At 38.9% G+C, this 21,998-nt stretch overlaps 1 pseudogene; it reads left to right on the forward strand.

The window, feature by feature from the left end:
* Nucleotides 1–1,325: 1,325 nt before the first annotated feature.
* Nucleotides 1,326–2,183, forward strand: LOC149247462 (uncharacterized; annotated as a pseudogene).
* Nucleotides 2,184–21,998: the final 19,815 nt, after the last annotated feature.

Below are 21,998 nucleotides of genomic sequence, written 5' to 3' on the forward strand. Positions count from 1 at the left end.
CTACGCCTTAACATTCCATACTTAGTTTTAAGTTCGTTACCAAGATTTATTAATGTGCCTTTATACCAATGAACACCCATACACATTCATTATCAACAACATTAAACAAGAGAAATGCACAACAGTATAAAGGGAGGGGCAACTCCCTGCAATATGAGTCTGTCCGAATATCAATATATGTATAATTTTCCACTTTTACAAAGTACAGACTAAGTCCTTGGGAAACCCCAAATTTATACTTAGCCAAATTTCCAACTTTGGCAAACTCGGTTGCCCAGCTTGTCGGCACCTCCGCACGGTCGCCGCACGACTGACCAACCCGTCGTTCACCTCGTCGCACGTCTTTGCTGGTTCGCTCTTCGTTTGGTTGAAAACACCCAAACCGCGTACACCTGCCCACACACAGTCCCAGTTGCCAACCTTTGACAAATGCCCAAATTGTGTGAACAGCACGTAGTACCGCCTACCCAACTCTACGACATCCGGTTCCAACCTTCGTTCACCTTCGTGCACACTTGCACGATGGGCGAGCGCTCACCCGAGCCACCAAGACACCCTTGCCAAGTCTCGGCACAACAACACCTTCGCACAATCAACCCGGGCACATCTTGCCCAATGCGTTCACCTCTCACCAAGAGCGTTTCCACCAAGTGCGTTCTACCAAGGAGAGCGCATGAGCTATGCACTCATCTCTCCTCAAACCTGCGCACAAGTGTCTCTCCCCCAAGAGCGAAGTGCATATGAGAAGTGCGAAGTTTGTTGGTTGAGTTTTGAGCTCCAACGCTCCAACATATATAGCCATCTTCGTGTGTGGGTGGGCTGCCCAGCCGACCGCCCACACACCCCATACTCACATCGTTTGGGCGCTTGTAAAGTCAGCCACACCCTTCCACCATGGGTCGGCCAACCCCCATCACAAACGCTCCTCACATATGGGTATAAGCAATGCTCGCACTTATCGTCGCATCCTTTGTCGCATATCGTCGCACATCGCTCGGTCGCTCCTCCGTTGTTCGGTCGCACAACCGCCCGTCGCAACTCCAACATGCGCCCGTCGTGCGCGCGCGCCCTGTCGCCCGACGCTCAGTCGTCGCACAAGTCCGAAGGCATTACAGTAATGATCCCTTGCGCGGGCCCTACCCTCCTTATGATATTTTGGCACCGACATTGTGGTAACCCGATGTCGGTTCCATCTGACCATTGTGGGCATGGTGCGTGTGCGACGCGTAGGAGCAATACGAAAGAGGCAAAGAGACCGCCACACCAAAACTATAAATACCACATTCTCCTCCCTTATTTCCATCTACTGCGTTCTCTCCATTTGTTGTTTGTTATATCGTCTGCAATTTTTACCAACATATTTACTCATCTTAGCAAATTTTTACGAAGTTATTTACTAGATGGCGGAAGAAGCTCCAGAGCACCAGGACCGCGGTATGTTCGGTCTATTCGGCAAAAAGAAGGAAGCTGAGGGAAAGCAATGTGATCACATTGTGCAGACTCCTGCTCAAACTGAGGCTGCCTCTTATTATCCGGCTCCTCCTCTGTATGGAGCCAAACATGGCCAAGGTAATGGTTACGAGGGGCAGTTTACCCCTAAGGAACCTGAGCAACAGAAACACACGAGATAGCTTCACCGCACGAACAGTTCGAACTCCAGCTCTGTAAGTCTCTCTTTCTTTCTAATTCTTTTATTCCTCACTCATTGCTTCGTTTCTTTATACCTCATCTTTTTTCGTGTGAGCTGAAAAATGAGTTTATATATATATATGTATAATTGTAGTCAAGCGATGAAGAGGAGGAAGGCGGAAAGAAGAAAGGCGGCAGAAGGAAGAAGAAAGGGTCGAAGGAAAAGCTCCCCGATGACGGAAAGAAGTATTCCAGTCAGCATGGGGGTGAAGAGGAAAAGAAGCCAGGTATGGTTGATAAAATAAAAAAGAAGCTGTCGGGACACCAAAATAAGAATGACGTGGAGTAAGAGAAGGTAGTGTAAAGAAGACCCTCTACCCATATAATATGTGAATCTGTGTTTACTCGTTCAGGGCGTTGCTTAGGAGCATGCATGGATGAGAATATTGGTATGTGCGTGTTGATTAGTAACGTGTTGTGTTTCAAGAGGGGATCAAAGTTACGGCTGTAATCTGAGGTCGGAATTTACGGTTTTATAATAAATGGGGTTTCAGGTACTAGCTTACCTGAGCGTCTATCTAATTTATTGGTTACGAGTTATGAATTAGAAACAGTTTATGTGACCAAACTTTCAGCAATGTTCATCACGAACATTTTTAGTCGCAACAAGAAGCCGCAGTCTAAGTGTCACACCTCCAACCTAGCGGTAGTCTTTCAACCGCTCTTGGCGAGGTGCGACACCACCGAACACTTTCTTTTCACCAATACTTATGTTCGTGGACTATGCCTAATTCACTTTTCCCTACTTAGTTTGTGTTTTGCAACCAAGTATAATTATGTTTATCCTTTATACCAATGAACACCCATACACATTCATTATCAACAACAATTATAAAAGAGAACACAATTGCATAGTATAAAGGGAGGGGCAACTCCCTAAACAATGAGTCTACCCGAACAATATATTATAACAGTTTACAACGCTTTACAAGTATACTTGGAAACTCCAAGTTTCATACTTAGCCAAGTTTACAATGTTCGACATTCACCAAAGTTTCATCGTGCACACTTGCACGACGGGCGGGCGCTCACCCGAGCCACCCAAGAACCCATGCCAAGTCGTTGCACAAACGGGCGCTCCTCCGTTTCACCGTTGGGCACCTTCACACAAACCGGGCGCCACACCCGTGCACACCTCAACCGTCCGTCGGGCGCCACACACCCGTGCACGCCCTCACCCAACCGTCGGGCGCTCCTTCCCGCACCTTCACCCACAACCGCGCTTCACCGTGCACGCTTGCCCAAGAATGGGCACATACTAAACCTGCACCTTTCCTTAGCTTCTGTGCACTAGAACTGCACACTTCTTCCTTAGAGCGAAGATGTATGAGCGTTGGATTGTTGTCCAAATGCCTCCATGCATTCACCAATATATATCCATTGTAGGGCGAAGTCTGGCTGCCTAGCCGACTTGCCCAGCGCCCACAAACTATCACAAACTTGTCCAAAACATGTGTCGGCTTGCCCAAGTTTGTAGGTCGGCCTCCATATGTTATCACACATGCTCCATGACATATAAATGGTAGCTCGCCCTCTCACATATGCGCATACACATCGTACACTTCAAAAGAGCTCACACTTCGTCGTTCCAACCGGTCGTTCGGTTCAACCGCACACTCGTTCAGCGTTTGCCCACGGTCGCACATCAACCGAATGCGGTCGCACTTCGGGTGGAACCGCAGGTCATTACATCCTCCTCCACCTGAAGTCGTTGTCGTCCTCAACAACATATCATCCTGGTAGCCATCCACCAAGATCAATATCAATGTCTGTCTCATCCTCGGTCCATGATGTCAACTCCTCCACATACTACAAACATCCCTGCAACATATGTAGAACTCCATCTCCACCATGTGTCGTCCTCATCCTATGAACTGTTATCCTTCTTGCCTTCCTGATGTCAACATCTCTCTGGTACACTGCTAGCTCCCATGACTTGAACTAGTCGGGTGATCAATCCAACTGTCACGCTCAAATCATAAGAATTTCCCTCCTTATGCCTTCCACCAGTCTATCTTGGATTCTGCCACATCTCGAACTCACCAAGAATCTCTCCACCATGTTCAGGTCCATGGAAACTCCATCCATCTACAACATGTCATGATGCTTGATTCCAAGCCATCCCTGCACCATCTGTCATACCTGCTCAACATGTTTTAAGGACTCACTGCCATGAGCAGCTAACAATGAGCCCCATCTTCTATATCACCTAAGAAGATGTGGAGGGAGTAGAGCCTGAAGGCTCACCCTCACTAATCAACTCAATCCACCTGTCAGAATCTTCTATCTCCATCCTCTGTAGATAAGTGACCTGATCCTCCTCCCAGACATTCAGCCTCACATATGCCTCCTCATCATCATCATCATCCTCAACCACTTCTAGCCTTCTTGACAAATCCAAGATACTATCTGAAAGTGTCCTGATGACCAATGACTGTTCGGTAAGCTTTGCCTCAACAGCAGACAACCGCTTACTCATGTCTTCCATTCGCTTCTCATCCTCCATTTGCATCACTGCTAACTTACAATCAGGTCTGGTCACACCAATGGTTGGAACACCAATGGGTACATCTTCCCTTCCATCGTAAATGTACAACTTCTTCAAATGTGGAACAATCATAGCATCAAATTGTTTCATGAATTCCATCCCCAGCACAGCCTCATAGTCATCAATCCAAACTATAGTGAAGTCGACCTTCCCTATCCACTCACCTAGTGTTATGTCCACCTTTTCAGCTACACCAAGAACTTCAGCCGGAGGAGAATTCACTGTCTTCATCTGTGCCTTCACTGGTACAAATTTCAGCCCAATTCTTCTCGCAGTATCTTCACCCATGAAGTTGTGAGAAGCCCCACTATCCACCATAGTGAGTAAGTCAGCACCTCCAACCTTCATTCGAACATATTCCAAACAATTCCTCTCAGGATCCCTCCGAGAGACCACCTCCGTAGCAGTAGCAGCTCCAAGAATCTGCATCGTCCCCACAGAAGCTTCTTTTGCATTAGATTGTGCAATAGCAGCCACTTTTGGTTTAGAAGGACAATTCTTCACCATATGTGGTCCAACACATATCCAACACTTCAAGGCTTTCTTCATCTTCGAATCATCATTCGATTTTGAAGCATCATCCTTCTTCTTCTCTTTCGGCTTATCGGACTTCTGCTTCCGATCATCAGAAGTCTCATCATAATGCTCCACCAACCTGTCCACAGCAGCAAAAGCTTCCTCAAGTGTTCTAATCCTCTGCCTCTTCACTTCATTGCGTGCCCAAGGCTTCAACCCAATAATGAAATTGAACACCTTGTCCCTCTCCGCCATGTCAGGAAGTTCCAGAACCGCACTTGCAAACTCCCGCTGATATGTCTCTAGGTTCCCTGTCTGCTTTATGAACTTAATTTTCATCCTTGCTTCCCACGTTTCATCCTGAGGACTGAAATGAGCATGCAAAGCTTTCTTCATGTCATCCCACGAAGTAATGTCACCAGCACTGCCATTGGAAATCTGATCCATCCTCCTTCGCCACCACATCTTAGCATCCTTTTTTAAGAACTGAGCAACTACTTTCACCTTTGTCTCATCATCAGATAGACCCAAGCGTTCCAAGTATTGCTCCACGTCCCATAGAAAGTTGCCAAGAGTCTTTGCACTCCTTGTACCATCGTAAGGTTTCGGTTCCTTGACTTTCACATGAGGCACTCCTCCAAGAGATTTATGCAAGCCCATGATCTCATCTCTGGCTTCATCAAGAGATTTATGCAAGCCCATGATCTTTGCAAGACCTCGGTCCCTTGCCTCTTCAATCTCCTTGACCTTTACTTCAAGTTGTGTACACATAAGATCAATGTACTCGTGTTGAGTCCGAAGTTCATCGAGTTCCTCCCGCATCTTCGAATTGGAGTCTTGTTCCTTATCGAACAAGTCCACCTTCTTAGTCCAGAAGTTCTCCATGTCCTCCATTCTTTCCAACACTTTTTCCATAAGTGCTAAGGTAGCATCCTTCACACCGTGACTAGACCTAGCCTAAGATTCAACTGCCATTGCTAACAACTTCCTTCTCTTTTGCAATCTAGTTTCGACCATCAACAGCTTCACCAAGGTGCCTGCAACCCAAGTCCTTGATGCAACACTTATCAGGAAGTGTTTCACCAACCTCTTTCACCTGCAAGTACCTGCTTTACTGTCACCAGCTTCCAAGCTTCTTCAACCCTGAATACCACCTGTCAAGCTTCCAAGTGTATCCACACCTGCACTTCGTCACGAGCAGCCCTGCTCTAACACCAGCTCCAACCGAGCTCTGATACCAACTTCACTTCGGTGAAGTTGTGTAGCAACTTTAACCAGGATATCAGCTGTGATACCAACTGTCACGAAGTGACAGTGGGATCAGCTTCGTCTGCAAATCCCCTCTACGCTTCACCAGCTCTTATACCAACTGTCACGCCCCCAACCTGGCAGTAGTCTTTCAACCGCTCTTGGCGAGGTGCGGCACCGCCGAACACTTTCTTTTCACCAATACTTATGTTCGTGGACTACACCTAATTCACTTTTCCCTACTTAGTTTGTGTTTCGCAACCAAGTATAATTATGTTTATCCTTTATACCAATGAACACCCATACACATTCATTATCAACAACAATTATAAAAGAGAACACAATTGCACAGTATAAAGGGAGGGGCAACTCCCTGAACAATGAGTCTGCCCGAACAATATATTATAACAGTTTACAACGCTTTACAAGTATACTTGGAAACTCCAAGTTTCATACTTAGCCAATTTTACAATGTTCAACTTTCACCAAAGTCTCACCGTGCACACTTGCACGACGGGCGGGCGCTCACCTGAGCCACCCAAGAACCCGTGCCAAGTCGTTGCACAAACGGGCGCTCCTCTGTTTCACCGTCGGGCACCTTCACACAAACCGGGCGCCACACCCGTGCATGCCTCAACAGTCTGTCGGGCGCCACACACCCGTGCACGCCCTCACCCAACTGCTGGGCACTCCTGCCCGCACCTTCACCCACAACCACGCTTCACCATGCACGCTTGCCCAAGAATGGGCGCATACTAAACCTGCGCCTTTCCTTAGCTTCTGCGCACTAGAACTGCGCACTTCTTCCTTAGAGCAAAGATGTATGAGCATTGGATTGTTGTCCAAATGCCTCCACGCATTCACCAATATATATCCATTGTAGGGTGAAGTCTGGCTGCCCAGCCGACTTTCCCAGCGCCCACAAACTATCGCAAACTTCTCCAAAACATGTGTCGGCTTGCCCAAGTTTGTAGGTCGGCCTCCATATGTTATCACACATGCTCCACGCCATATAAATGTCAGCTCTCCCTCTCACATATGCGCATACACATCGCATACTTCAAAAGAGCTCGCACTTCGTCGTTCCAACCAGTCGTTCGGTTCAACCGCACGCTCGTTCAGCGTTTGCCCATGGTCGCACATCAACTGAACGCGGTCGCACTTCGAGTGGAACCGCAGGTCGTTACACTAAGTAAATTTCACGAACATTTTTAGTCACAACGAGAAGCCGCAGTCTAAGTAAACTCCTAATTCGATGTTTTGTTTTTTTAAAGATATATTTATGTTTGCAAGTAAACGACCAATTCATGTTTTTACGTTTTACGTTGCACTTAGTGATTTTCATGGACAATTTTTTTAACTAAGAATTAATCATGTTTTTAGGTCGCACTCGGATAATTTTTTAACTACTATAATAAGAATTAATGTAAAGAAATTTTGTTTACTCTTAGTGCATATAACTTAGTTATATATTTTGATATTTAAAATGGTATATCTTAATCATTTTTATATATTCTTATCTTCAAATGAGTTATTCAAAATTATTTAACATTCTAATTTTAATAATATATTTGAAGTATAAAGATTTTTTTTTAAGATTATTATAATTTTGCTAACTTAAAAAGTCAAAATTTATAACATATAATATTTTTTGAAAATTATATTGAATAAGTTTCTCTAAATAATACACTCATTTATTCTATAATATTTTGAAAATTAATTAAGAACTAATTCTATTATAAAATATAAAAAGTTATTAAACTAAATCTTATAAACCTTATAAAATTGAAATTTATATAATAAATATTTATATACTAAAGTGCTCTCTATCTATTAAGAAAAAATAAATTGTTTTTTATTGTTAAATATTATATAGATGGCCATGATTCAATAAATTGTATTCCACTCACCAAAATAAGCCCCCTTTAAAATTCATGTCTTCATTTAAAATTCGAATCGTGGGTGTCTATTCATTTCAAATTCGAATTGTGCATTTTCTTATTGGGTTTTAATTTAAGTACATGCATTTCTATTTAAGCGTTGACTTTATGTCTGTGTTTATTTATTATGTCTTTGTTTTGACTTTATCTATCTTGATTGCAGATTTCAATCTAACAAATGGTACATTGGCTAAAAGGTTACCCTCATCCTTATTCATCAAAATTTAGAACAAACTTTGGTTAAAATGTTACCCTCATCCTAATTCCTTAGTATTTAGAACAATTTTGAAATCTGTAATAGAATTGAATTAAGTCTAGTTGTTTTTTTGCATATTTTATGATGCATTTATTTTATATTTCATTTTAAAACTGCCCTCTTTCATAGTCATCCTTATCTTGATTATTTTCTTGTAAATTTTCCTCCCTATTTCTTTTATAAATAAGAGCCCCTAGTTCTCTTATAAATAAGAGCAACCATCACTCTCATCAATTAGGTTGTGCGCCATTTTCGCTCTTACATGTAGATAGATGTTATTGCTTTTATATATATATGTTCATGTTTTTTTCCTTTCAAATTGTTTTTATATAAATAATCTAATTAGGTTGTTAATATTTAGAAAATTCCCAACACATACTTTGATGGATGTTGCTCTCTTTAGTGAATTGGTTATACTTTGATGCATGTTGCTCTCTTCAGTGAATTGGTTAGAGCACCCGTCTGGTAGCAAGGATTTCATGAGTCCAAGTTACATTTCCAGTGACTTTGGAGATGGTTCTCAGCAATTGATGTATGTTGCTAGAATTATATAAGTGTGCTTCTCATGAGAGGACATGTTCTTGATATAGGAAGAATAATAGAAGGAACACAGAGTTAGCTCCAACTGGTGGAAACAACAACAATGAGGAGGTTGGGCTTATAGATGTGGAGGCTTCAATTTCCTCTTAGTTGCTCATATGTTAAAGTTTATTTTATTTTATTTTATTTATATATATATATATATATATATATATATATATATATATATATATATATATATATATATATATATATATATACATACATACATACATACATACATACATACATACATACATATATATATATATATATATATATATATATATATATATATATATATATATATATATATATATATATATATATATATATATATATATATATTGTTGGGTTTGTATAAGCTTGTCTCAACAGGCAAACTCTCTAGATACTTGAGAGTCTCACTATCAATTGGTCTAGGTTTAGGAATTCTGTTTTTTCAATTTAATTTTGACTTTGGACAATGCATGGACAAAAAAATTATTGTTTTGTCAATTATTTGGTTTCCCCAAAAATAGACCAAAGACCAATAATGATAATAATGACTTTAAAATTATGTATTTTTATTTATTTATTTATGAGAATCAACAAAATTTAGTTTGTCCAAAAAAACTAATTCTAATAATAGGTGAAAAATCTTGTAATTTGATATCAATTTTATAAAATATTTTCAAATATTTATTTTAATTATAAAACTTAATTAAACATTTATTTTAATTATAGATTTGTAAAATTTAATTAAACATTTAAAATATATTATATTTTTCTAATCTTTTTATATAAAAAATTCTTAAATTTTCAAAATAATATATAATTATATTTTAGGCGGTATGTATCTGAGATGAATCACTTTTAATGTGATTATGAAAATTGCCTAAATTAAAAACTTAAAATAATTATGGAAACTTTGAAAAGTCATGGATTAAAGTTAAGCATATACGATGACACCATAACGTCATAATAATTCAATAAACGAAGATAATAATAATAGCTAAAAGTGCTACCTTAAAGCCACCAGGAAAATCATTTCATTCATCGAAAAATCTGAGTATTCTCCTTTAGTATTCAATCAATTGATGCTTCCTCGATGTGATGAATTTAAGCACCATTTGTTTACGAACTTTGAGATATCTTTATTGAATGACCAGAGAAGAAAAGAAAACAATGAAGATGCACAAAGGAATTGTGATTAAGGGAAAGAGAAGTAAAACAATAACCATCAGGAAAAAGATGTTGGAAGAGGAAACACCATAAGCCCACATGCCATAGCTGAAGAGTTTATGAAGGCGCAATGAAGTGCTGCGTTACACAACAATTTTCAATGAATAAAACCTAAATGGCCAAATGATATATCCAAACGTTTTATGCGACCGTTGGACCTTGTGAGCACATCACAAGAACTTTAATTACGCCAATAAGCATCGAAAATCAGACCAGACCAACCTTCGTCTACCTTTTCGTCGTGTGATGACATATGTGCTAGACAAGAGCCAAAGACCACCAGCTGGGAACGCTAAAACCCCTAGCTACGAGCAGAAAACAGCCTAGGAGAAGCTTATCTTATTCTTTAACAGTGTGTATGGCCGCCCCAAGTAAAGTGCTCTCCAGAAATTCCATGTGGCGTGAATTCTATGAACATATTGTGAGACGTCCTTATCTGCCGCTTGCTACAAAACCTTATAGGCTACCTACTACAAAAACGCCAGCACAATCACTCGCAGGAGAGGGATTTCAGTCATGCAAAAGGAAAGAAACAGAAATTCCGTGATAGAAATTCAAGAGGGGTTCATATCGAAATGTGATTTATCTTCGTCGTCTTCTTTTTCTGGAAACCCTATTTTCTTTATGGGAAACCATGGCAGAAGAGGGGTTCATATCGAAATGTGATTTATCTTTGTCTTCTTCTTTATCTAATTTTTCAGCAGATTGGATGGCCTCCTTGGCTTCCTCGGATGATATGACGGACAACGGAAATTTTTCGTGGGCTTTCTCGCCTCCATTGATACCCCATGGAAACGCTACATTTCGAACAGGACTGTTGCAATCTTTTGCTGATTTTGGTTGTTTGTTTGAGTAATTTTCAGGAGGGGTTTGTCCAATTTTTTCAATGGCAAGTCGCAATCATACATGTGTCTAGAAAATATGAAATGCGTAGAAGACCTCACCAAACCGGTGAAAAATCTCAAGGCTCCCGTAGCTGGGAACTCACGATAAAATCATCATATAATAATCAAACCAGCAGAATGTCAATATTCTAGGCAACTCATGGTAAAATCATCATATAATAATCAAACCAGTGGAATGTCAATATTCTCGGCAACTCATGGTAAAATCATCATATAATAATCAAACCAGTGGAATGTCAATATTCTCGGCAAGCTCAAATGAATCCATGAAAATACCCCGAAAGACTTCCCATAGATCGAAGATGGGCCAGAAAAATGGTCGCTTAATTCCCACGAAACCAGATAGGCTACGGTTATCGCCTCCTAAATAAATAATATACAGCACACAATACGGAAATTTATAGATCCATACCCAACATAGTGTCTAAATAAATAATATACAGCGGACAATATAGAAATTTACAGATCCATACCCAACATAGAGTGTTAAACGTTGTACATAGAGCTCACCCCTCCACAACAGCTTGTTGGTTAATTGTAAACTTCCACAACAACTTTTTGGTTAATTGTAAACCTCTAAAACCTTGACGGGTTTCGAATCAGGGTGGAAGAAAACCCTGCTATATTGCTTCAATGCATTCATTTTTAATTTTATTTCATACTATTTATTTATTCATGGTTGGTTTGTTCATGCTCCATGTTAAATTAGGGAAAATTTAAAAGGAACTCTTCATTTTCACGAAAGAAGCTAATCAATAACAAAATAGCGACTGTTGTAGTGGTAGTCCATGCCGGGGTGTTAGAAGCATGAACATTGCCATATACGAATTCAAGTTATGCTTCACTTATGGCTTTTACAGGGCTTCATAGGTATATCTTGTCTTCTCTATGACTATACATATTTTCCATGTTCCTGCTCACTTGGAGAGTACTCAAAAAACATGTGCACTGTTCCAAGTTAGTTCTTTTCAGTTGCAAGGACATAACCAAGAATAGGTAATTCAAAAAAGGAAATGTATTCTTGATTTTGGTAGTTTATATTTATCTTGTGAGGTACAATCAGTGAACTGGTGATCCAGCAATCAAATTTTTGTTCCTTATAAAATAAAATATAGTGGTATGAATTTATGTTGCTTTTAAAATCCAGTTGTAAGAATTTTTTTTTAAATAAAATCCAGTTGTAAGAATTTATGTTGATTTTAACATAAAATCCAGCTGTAATAGTAGTTGTTTTATGGGTAGGCCGTCTAAGAAAGAACGTGCATAACACTATCAAGCATAGCGAAATTAAGGCGGGAAACTTGTATGCTTGCACAACTAACACCTCAATGACAAATAGCTGCACAATTCAAGCTATAAAATCAAAATTCATAATATGCCATTAACATTTTTTAGCAGATACCAAGCAGTCTATATATGCAAAACATTGCATCACCAATGAAATCAGTAGTTAACAAAAGTGAAATGCATATACATTTGAAGGATTACTGCAAAAACAGTGCGAAAACGGTGTAGAGAAATCCTAAACAATGTTAAACCCCAAGATTGTGTAAGCCCAAGAAATTTTTTGAGCCCAAAAAATGTCACGACCATACCTATCAAATAAGACTTCAACTTCTTGCCAATTTTGGAAGAGTTCCGGGAGCTGCACTAAGCGTTCCAGTGTTGGTGGTCATCCTTAAACCACCGCCCTTTATACCAACATTTTAGAGAGCACATTCAGCCTAGTGTTGCCATGCATTTTTGCACATTTTATATTACAGCTCTCTTCTTGGACTCATACATAACCCTTCAGATTAAGGGGGGGAATGTTGGACACCTAATCCTCAATGGGTTAGTGTGGAAGCTGAATAGACAAAAGGAGTCCAAGAGGCCTTGGGATGTGAAACCCAACAGTCACAATATGTACTATAAATGTATATCTCTTGTTAATAAAAAATGATTCTCATGTTTTATCTTTCATATTTGTTGCTGCCATGTGGGTGTTTAACATGGTATCATAGCTGCAGGAATATTCCTGCCCTGCATAATTACTTTGAGCCATTTGTTTTATGGCCTTTATGTGCAGATCATTTCTGCCATCAATTCTGCATTTCATGAATATTTTCTTAGCTAAATTTTAGCTGCAACCTGTCATTTCTCTAGTGCCATTTTTAGCCTCTATCTGCCATATTCTTCTCATTCTTCTTTGTGTGATAATCTGGCTCTACTCTCTGCATGGTAATATGGGTAACGCTTGGTATTCCCATACATGCTCCTACAATGTTGTCAATGTTCCATTGCCAGCATTCCTATAGTGCTGCCAACGTTTCGGTGCAGCGTGAGATTTGACAACGGAAGTCTGGTATTACAATGCCCCCAGGTCTGTCTGTCAGTTTGAATAATTAAATTCTGTGTTAATGATAATGGTGGTTGTTCATTGAATAATGAGCTGTTCGTTGTGACTGTGGTTGGTTGTTCGTTGAATAATGAGCTGTTCGTTGTGACTGTGCTTGGCTGTTCGTTGAATAATGAGCTATTCGTTGTCTACGCCATTCTACGCTCTGTGTTACCCACTGTGTGGCTTTTGCGCATAACCATTGTCTGCCATATTCCATATATTCCGACATGCCGGATACGAACCAGAGATTCCCTTGCTCTTGCACTTTTCTATGATCTGTGGAACTCATGGAGGTCTGAGGTTGATGCCACTCACGGCCACTGTGATTAATCAACACTTTTTTTACGAAACCCATTTCTAGCATCCATCCATCCGCACGTATATTTTAGCATCAGAGCAATAATTTAAATTCTTGCCTGCGTATGCCTCAGATTCAGATAACTTCATGAATGTTCCTTTCTTGGTCATGGATCTCTGTTAGCAATGATCCGCTTGCGGAGTTGAAAACTCTCCATGCCATTGGCGACCACAGATTGAAATGTTGATGGCTAACCTGGGATGCTTGGATATACTTGAGGTGAAACTCGAAGTGTTGCAAAAGTAGGACAATGCAGGAGCTGATCTAACATTTGTATATGGATAGCGATTTTATCCCGCCTTATATGAATTTCCAGGATCAAAGCAAACAAGACCTCATCGTCAGGTACATTATCTACCAATTGTATGCCACTGTGAAGCAGCGCATAGAATAGTATGCGACATCTCATGAGTTACAGGTTTACGATCGTGTTTGAATCCAACTAGCACAACCTTGCAAACAAGCTGACGAAGACAACTCATTACAGTACCTGGAGAATCCAATACCCCTTGAGGGGATCTGCTGTCCACTGTAGGATGGATCAAAACCCTTAACCAGAGATTGATTTATACTTGTTGCTGGATCAGTTACCCCATGAGGAGGTGAGCTGATAATGTGCAGTAAGGTCATTGAGGAAGCCAGATTGGAAGCTTGTGCAATTGATAAATTAGAAATAGACATGACTGTGCATTAGCCATTTTTTAGGACCGCGGATGCATATAATCTGTGTTGAGGACTGTTGATATTCACCATTCACTATTTTTAGTCATTGTTCTCTAACTCTCTCTATCTCACGTTGGAATTCGAACTGGTTTTCGTTGCTGGGACATGAAACAAATCGAGCATCTATCAAGGTTTTTCATGGTGCTCTGATCGCTGGATTTTATTAGTCTTTTGAACATGAAAGGCGCAGCAGAGTCAAGGACGAAGTTGTCATTGCTGGTCATGCTGGCACAGGTCGACATCCATGGATCAATTAAATAAATAGTGATTTTGCTATAATCGATGTAAATATGGGATAAGAGCCTGAGTTCCCGCGTCCCTGCAAGGCCATCCTGCGACTGAAGGTACCGAAATCAAGCAGCAGAGAGACACGACCTTTCTTCAGCCTGGACGTTCATGGTTTAACACTCCAGTGAGGCGTTGTCTTGTGTGTCAAATTACACACCTTAGAAAAAGTCTTGGAAAATAGCAATTTGAATTGCATTAAGGAAGCATGAGACAAAGGCTATACATTGTAGTTTTGACGATTGGACTGTGCATTATTTTTGGATGGAATTATGCATGAGGTGTTTTACATAAGTCTGTATGTTGGGTTGACATAGTTTTTATGGCCGTGTGTTGTTTCCTTTTTGATATGTTTTAATGGTGTGTTGATCGTCATTTCAAGCTCTAACATATAGAGACAATATAGAAACCCTAACAAGTGACATCACTTTGACATTTCTTGATATCTGATATTTACCTTCCAGCACATGTTTCTCTATCCCGTCGATTCGTTATCAGCAGTCGGAGGAGTCAAGTTTCCAACATTAGTGAAAGAGGATGGGATAACTTGAAGAGAAATGTAAGGGTTCTCTATTGAAGCTGGTAGAATAAGGTGATTATTTGAGACAATGGACAAATGAACATTATGTGAACTGTATTGTGAGCTTGAACTCTTCCAATGTACTTATTGTTTGTTGGCATACAATAGAGGAATTTATTTGACAGCCGGACATAAAGGAGAATCATTTTTCAAGGGAAATATTTATTTCTTGCAAAGGATTATCAATTGATTAGATTTCCGTCTTATCATTGGGCACATTTAATTTTGAAGAACATTGCATTGTTAGCTATTTGCCTTTACAAGCACATTTGTGATCATTTTCTGACTTGAGTTGTTTAAATAATGACAAAAATTCATCTATTATTGGAGTTATTGAGAACTCTAATCGTGTCAACTACTAACAACACAGTGCAAATCAGTAAAGACGCTCTCTATGACATTCAGGTCTGTCTACAAAATCCACAAGAGAAGATAGAATTTTTGCAGCTCGAAACTCAGCTACAACAAGAAGAATTAAAACAGAAGAGTCATCATTCTGAACATGTTTATGTTAAGAACATTAAGACTGTAACCCATCAGAAGCAAGTCAATAATATTACAGTTGATTCAGATTTAGTACCCAATAAAGCAACAGTTGTACATGCAGATGCAGAAACTCAGTCTGCACTTCCCAAGCCCATCATCAGACCTTGGGAACAGCTTGTCCATAACCAGCACAAAACTGGTCTTGAATATGAGAAGGACTTATCCTTTCATATTCCAAACTACTCAAAGCCCATTCAGTTTCAGAGTGTTGGATTCCTTCATGATAGTTCACATCTAGCTATTCGAGATTCTGCCCCTCTTCCACAGCAACAACAACAACAACAAATTGTGAAATGCCAACACTGTGATCGATTTGGCCATTTGAAAGATCACTGTTTTGATCTTCATCCATGTAAGCACTGTCATAAAACCACCCATTCTTCACACAGATGCTTCAGAAACAAACGTCTTGCAAGAAAAAAGATTCATCTTGGATGGATCGCTTCTTGGCAATGGGCATCAACAACCAAGAAGATATTCCAATCACATGTCAAAACTTGTTCTAGAGTATTGAATAGTCTTGCAGTTGAGTTTTCTCCATCATCTTACCTTGTATCTGACAGGGGAGGAAATGATGGTCATCTACAAGCTTCAAAGTCACATCAAGCGAGCCTGAGCCACAACCTGCCACACCAGTTTCAGAGTTGTAGCCATAGACAAAGATGCCCGTGAACATGCCTTCAGTTGGTAATCTAGGACACTTCCTCTAGCAGAAGATTTCAGCTTCTTGCCAGTTTCGAAAGAATTCTAGGAACAAAATTGAGAACACTTCCTCTAGCAGAAGACTCCAGCTTCTTGCCAGTTTTGGAAGAGTTCAAGGAATTGCATTAAGCATTCTAGAGTTGTTGGTCATCCTTAAACCATCACAGGTTGAGACTTCCCTTTTCAGGTTTAAGTTCTCCCTCTTATGCAGGGTGAGACCTCCCTTTCATGGTTGAAGGTTTCCCACTTCAAAACAATAGGAGCACTTCCTCTAGCAGAAGACTTCAGCTTCTTGCTAGTTTTGGAAGAGTTCTGGGAACTGCACTAAGCGTTCTAGTGTTGGTGGTCATCCTTAAACCACCGCCCTTTATACCAACATTTCACAGAGCACATTCAGCATAGTGCTACCATGCATTTTTGCACATTTTGTATTACAACTCTCTTCTTGGACTCATACATAACCCTTCGGATTGGGGGGGGGGGGATGTTGGACACCTAATCCTCAATGGGTTAGTGTGGAAGCCGAATAGACAAAAGGAGTCCAAGAGACCTTGGGATGTGAAACCCAACGGTCACAATATGTACTATAAATGTATATCTCTTGTTAATAAAAATTGATTCTCATGTTTTATCTTTCATATTTGTTGCTGCCATGTGTGTGTTTAGCATGGACCTCAAAGGTTGTCAAATTAAACTGGACTTCAAAAGTTGTAGTAGTTCACTGCTTTGAAACTGTAATGTATAGAGGTAAAGACAAATTGTAACGTATCAAGCTAAAGACAGAGCTTTTAAAGCAATCCAAAATTCAAACATAGTCTATAATTTCAAAGAAATCTAAATTCCTTTTCATGAAAAATGTAATAACACTTTATGTTATGGACTAATGCTAACGTAAAATGGACTAATGCTAATCTAAAATAGAAATGTTCATATGAACTTTGGTTAAAACCAACAATTCTTTGGATAATGCTAATATGAACTTTGGTTAAAAAAGATCATTCAGGCAACTGCACAATAAGGCGTCAAATTTTTATAGCGAATAATATTTGAAAGAAATGGTATTTAAAATATAATTTATATTTGTACTTATGGAAACTTTGGTTTAAGAAAATGCAATAGTTTAGATATGTATTTCACAATTTTCACAATACCACGAGGTAGTGAACTTTCTCCACCTCTGACGCTTGAAAATAGTATAACTAGTCCATGTAGGAGAAGCAAAAGTAGATTTAGAGTAGCATTAAGTGTTACATACCACAAAAATAGATTTAGAGTAGCATTAAGTGATACATATTGCTTCTTCCGTACAGAAATGATGCTCCATGAGATCTAAGATAGTTGACTTGTTCTTTGTTTCAGGGCATGTTGTGCTTATGAGTTGATGAGAGAGCTTTTATTCCAGGTAATGTAGCTGTTATACAATCACACTAAAATATGTCAGTGGGAGATGCTTAGTGCGAGACATATACAATGAACATGTATGCATTGCATTAAGTTGAGATAGAGACAATTATTTTGAAAGAAAATGTACCTGAAGATCGAACTGTTCATTTGCAAAGCAGAATTCTCTTTCTGGTGTTGACATATTAATTCTCTTTCTGATGTTGACATATTGATAAAGGAGGAAAGCAGATGTAGCAGACCTGAATCATACAAAATTCAATTTGAACATCAGTATAGATGCAAATATCAAAAGAAAACATAATTTAATTCTAGAGACAGATCAGGAGACATACCATAGTCGAAATTTGCAAGTCGAACAATACAATTGCAGAAGTTTTCTCGAAAAGATGAAAAGCTCCAGAGACATCTACCAACTGGCAGAGTTGTCAAATCAAGGGTGTTTCTATTTTAGAAGTTGGGAGATGCAGAAGCTTTCTTGAAAAGCTGGTCCAGAGACATCTACCAATTGGTAGAGTTGTCAGATTGGGGGTGGTTCTTGATAAATGACTGTTTTTTTAGATCAAATTTGCAGATTTGCGGAACTCGATATGAAAATTGACAAAATTTTGGAATGTCAGCAATCGTTGCAGGAATAATGTATGTGACACCAAAAGCAAATCATGAATTAAATGATCTATCTGACATCAGAGGCAAATCACAAATAAAATCTTGGTGTTAGATTGCAAAAGTTTCATTGGCTGCCAATCATAAATGACTAGATTAGATGTTTTTTCAAAGTTACAACTACCTTCACTAACTTTCATCTACCCAATTAACTGCTTGGAAAAACAATAAAGGACATCGGTTGTCAAGTTTAGCAGTTGAGTCCAATAGGCTCCAAATTCTTGGTTCTGTTGTAGTTAACAATTTATTCTATGGACAGTTTTAGAGTGTTAGATACAGTAGTGACTTTCAGTCAGGTTTAGCGGTTCAGTCCAATAGGCTTCAACTTCTTGGTTCTGTTGTAGTAAGCAATCTCATCCATGGTTTTTCTAGCTTGGCCATTGTTAAGGTTATTGTGACATAAGATCAATTAGAAGTTGCAATGGTAACCTTGAAGGCAATATTCATTACAGTAATGACAAATTTTGCAGTAGCATAAACTACACCAAATGCAACAGTTCAGCCTTGTAATTGTTAAGTTGATTGTGATATAATATCAATCAGAAGTTGTAGTGGACAACATCATATGATTAATAGTTGGATAGGAATTATTTTGCTTAATAGGCTTCAAGGCAATGTTCATTACAATAATGACAAATTTTGCACCAGCGTAAACTACACCAAATCCAATAGTAATAGCATCTCCAGCCTACAGATTCTTTAGCTAATTCTACATGATTTTCTGGCAGTTCTGGCCCCCATGTGCAATGCATGATAAATTTACTTGTGTTAAGGTAAAAGCTGATGACTATGTAGAAATTTTCTGAGGATTTCTATTACCTGTCATGGATGCTGTAGAGGCAGAAGCATTGGATGGATAGTCTAATAGCCGAGGATTTGTCATAGATTCCTATGCTCCCCATGATTGATAGTTGGGGTTCCTATTCGAGATGTTATTGTTAGTGGTTGTTTCTTGGTTTCCTTTTCCTTTGTGCTTCTACTTTTAGGATGTCCATAATCAGAAGAGTCACAAGAAAAAGCGCTAAAAGAAACAACACTGCCAGTTGAGTAAGTTCGGTTATGCTAATGGATTCCATGTAGCTTGTTACTACATTGATCAAAAATGGTATTCAGATTGAGGCTATGTTATATGAAGTAGAGAGATGTATGTCAATATATAGGTGCAGAAAGAAGTTATGTCTTCCAGGAAAGTGAGAAGTTGGGCATTGCTTTTGCCAATTTATAGAAAAGTTCAAGGTGTTTGCAAGTTGGTTTTAAGTGTGAATGGAACTAAGTTTTTGGGAATATTTAATGCTAAGCAAGAGGTAATTAGTTGAAAAGATTGAAAGATAGTGGGTAATGGATGTCATTATGTACAAATGGCTTAGCTGGCAAAAAGCATGATGAAATTTTGACAATTAGCAAAGGTGTCATAAAATTTAGTTTGTTGATGGTTGGTGTAGTTTGTAGAACCTCGTGGAATGAGCCTTTTTGGGGCTTGCTAAACTAAAGGCCATAGGAAAAGAAAGCAAGGAAGAGCTACCTAAGGAAAAGAACTTCAAGTAAATCTAAAGTACATGGAAGATTATTTTATCTTTTATTAAAAGACAAGCTGAACAGGATTCCAAATGGGCAGGGAGAGACATTTCATAAATGTTTGTTCCCCGTTGCATTTGATAGTTATGCTCCCACCTCTATTTCTATCTTTGTGATAGACTACCTCCCATCAAACTACGAACGAGACAAGGGAGGGAGAGGTGACATATGAACTCAGGAAAGATGACATCATAGTAAAAAGACTACGAACAAAGCTTGATGGGGTCCGCCTCTTTAGGTTTCCCTTTGTGGAACCTATAATCTGGCACCGTGGGTGCTCCCAAGTGGGTTGGATAATAGGTAGGTAGGTTATTTAGCAGCTCCACTAGTGGAATATTAAGTAGGGACAAATGTGTCCATCGGAGTATATATTGATATTCATTTATTGAATTGTTCTATAAAGCAATTTATATGTTTTTTCTTCAAAATAAAATATGTTAGGAAAGAGGTAAAAACAAAGGAATAGAGGAATTCCCAACAAAGAAATGTAATTGAGATTTCTTTCAAACATGTGGAAGTGTTGGAATCTCAATGCTGGAACCACTCTCAAACGGTGACATAAAAGGAGGAAACTACTCATTACTTCAGATTAATTTTACTGACCACAAAAATTCTCAGATTGAAAGGCAAAAAAAATACTGGGGCATTTTATGAGCACTTAACAAGGGAAAATATCGCAGGAAATGAGAGATACTTGGAAGAATAGAGGAAAAAACCCAAATGGAAAATTTATGAAAAAAACAGATTCATCAAGGACAACTCTATGGGAGAGCAAAAATTTCAATCTTGAAACTTCATCTAGTCAGGGTTGGCGTGACGTAGATAATCCACGTGACTGGGTTTTAAATGGTCAAAATCTTCTTCATTTGATTACCATAACATAACATATAAAACAACTCCCTCTAGATAATCATGGCATCCTAACACATAAGGTTCTTGGCAGAGCTCTTAAATTTCTGCTTTATCTTCCAGGCAAAAGTTGTATTAAGTGGCAGAGCTCTTAAATTTCTACTTGATCTTCAAGGAAAAAGTTGTATTGAGTGGTTATAACTATAAAGTGGTTATATCTCATACAATTATAGATGTTAAATTTGCTTCCCTAGAAATAAAATATTCTGCACTATAATCCACAACCGCCTGGTGCTAGATATATGAAAATGTGTGCAACCTCTAATATTTTGGGAGTATTCCCCAGAGTTACTTTAATAGACTAGGAACCCAATTATATAGATATCAATAGTCCGCATCTCATAATATAAAGCATAACTAGTAATAAACACACATTGAACAGAAAATCAAGATAGTTCTACAAAGATGAAAATCTACTAATTGCTACTGTACATGCACATACCAACATAATCATGACTATATTTTGGGGATAGTTGGATTGCTTGATGAAAAGCAAGATCAGTCCCTTGAAAAGAGAAGACAAAATAACATTACCATATCATAATGGTTTCCATTCTCTATAACTGGAAATTAGGGGAAGTAGACCACAAGGATACATACCCAAATTAAAGTCTTCTTTCCATTTTTGTTCTCCCTGTTATGATCCATCTCAAGCTCAACCAATGCCTTCCTTCCTGTCAACATTTCTCAAGTAAAATATTTGGTATAAGCAGTGTCCAAATTATTTGCATGAGCATTTATATATGTCCTTTATAAAGCTACCACATGACATTTTAAAATTTTCCGACAAGAAGCAGCAGAAGAAGGTTTCTTGCATACCATCTGCAAGTTCGGATATCCTTTGCAACAGTAAAATGGTTGCAGATAGGTGTTCAATGTTGTACTGAAGGCGAGAATGCAAAAGATTTGTTGCTGCCTCAACAATGATCCCTTCACATATACAGAGAAAATCTACAACATAAAATCAT

Source organism: Pinus tabuliformis, chromosome 7 (assembly GCF_031772625.1).
Source record: "Pinus tabuliformis cultivar Carrire ecotype Pingquan chromosome 7, CPIR1, whole genome shotgun sequence".
Lineage (NCBI taxonomy): Eukaryota > Viridiplantae > Streptophyta > Pinopsida > Pinales > Pinaceae > Pinus > Pinus tabuliformis.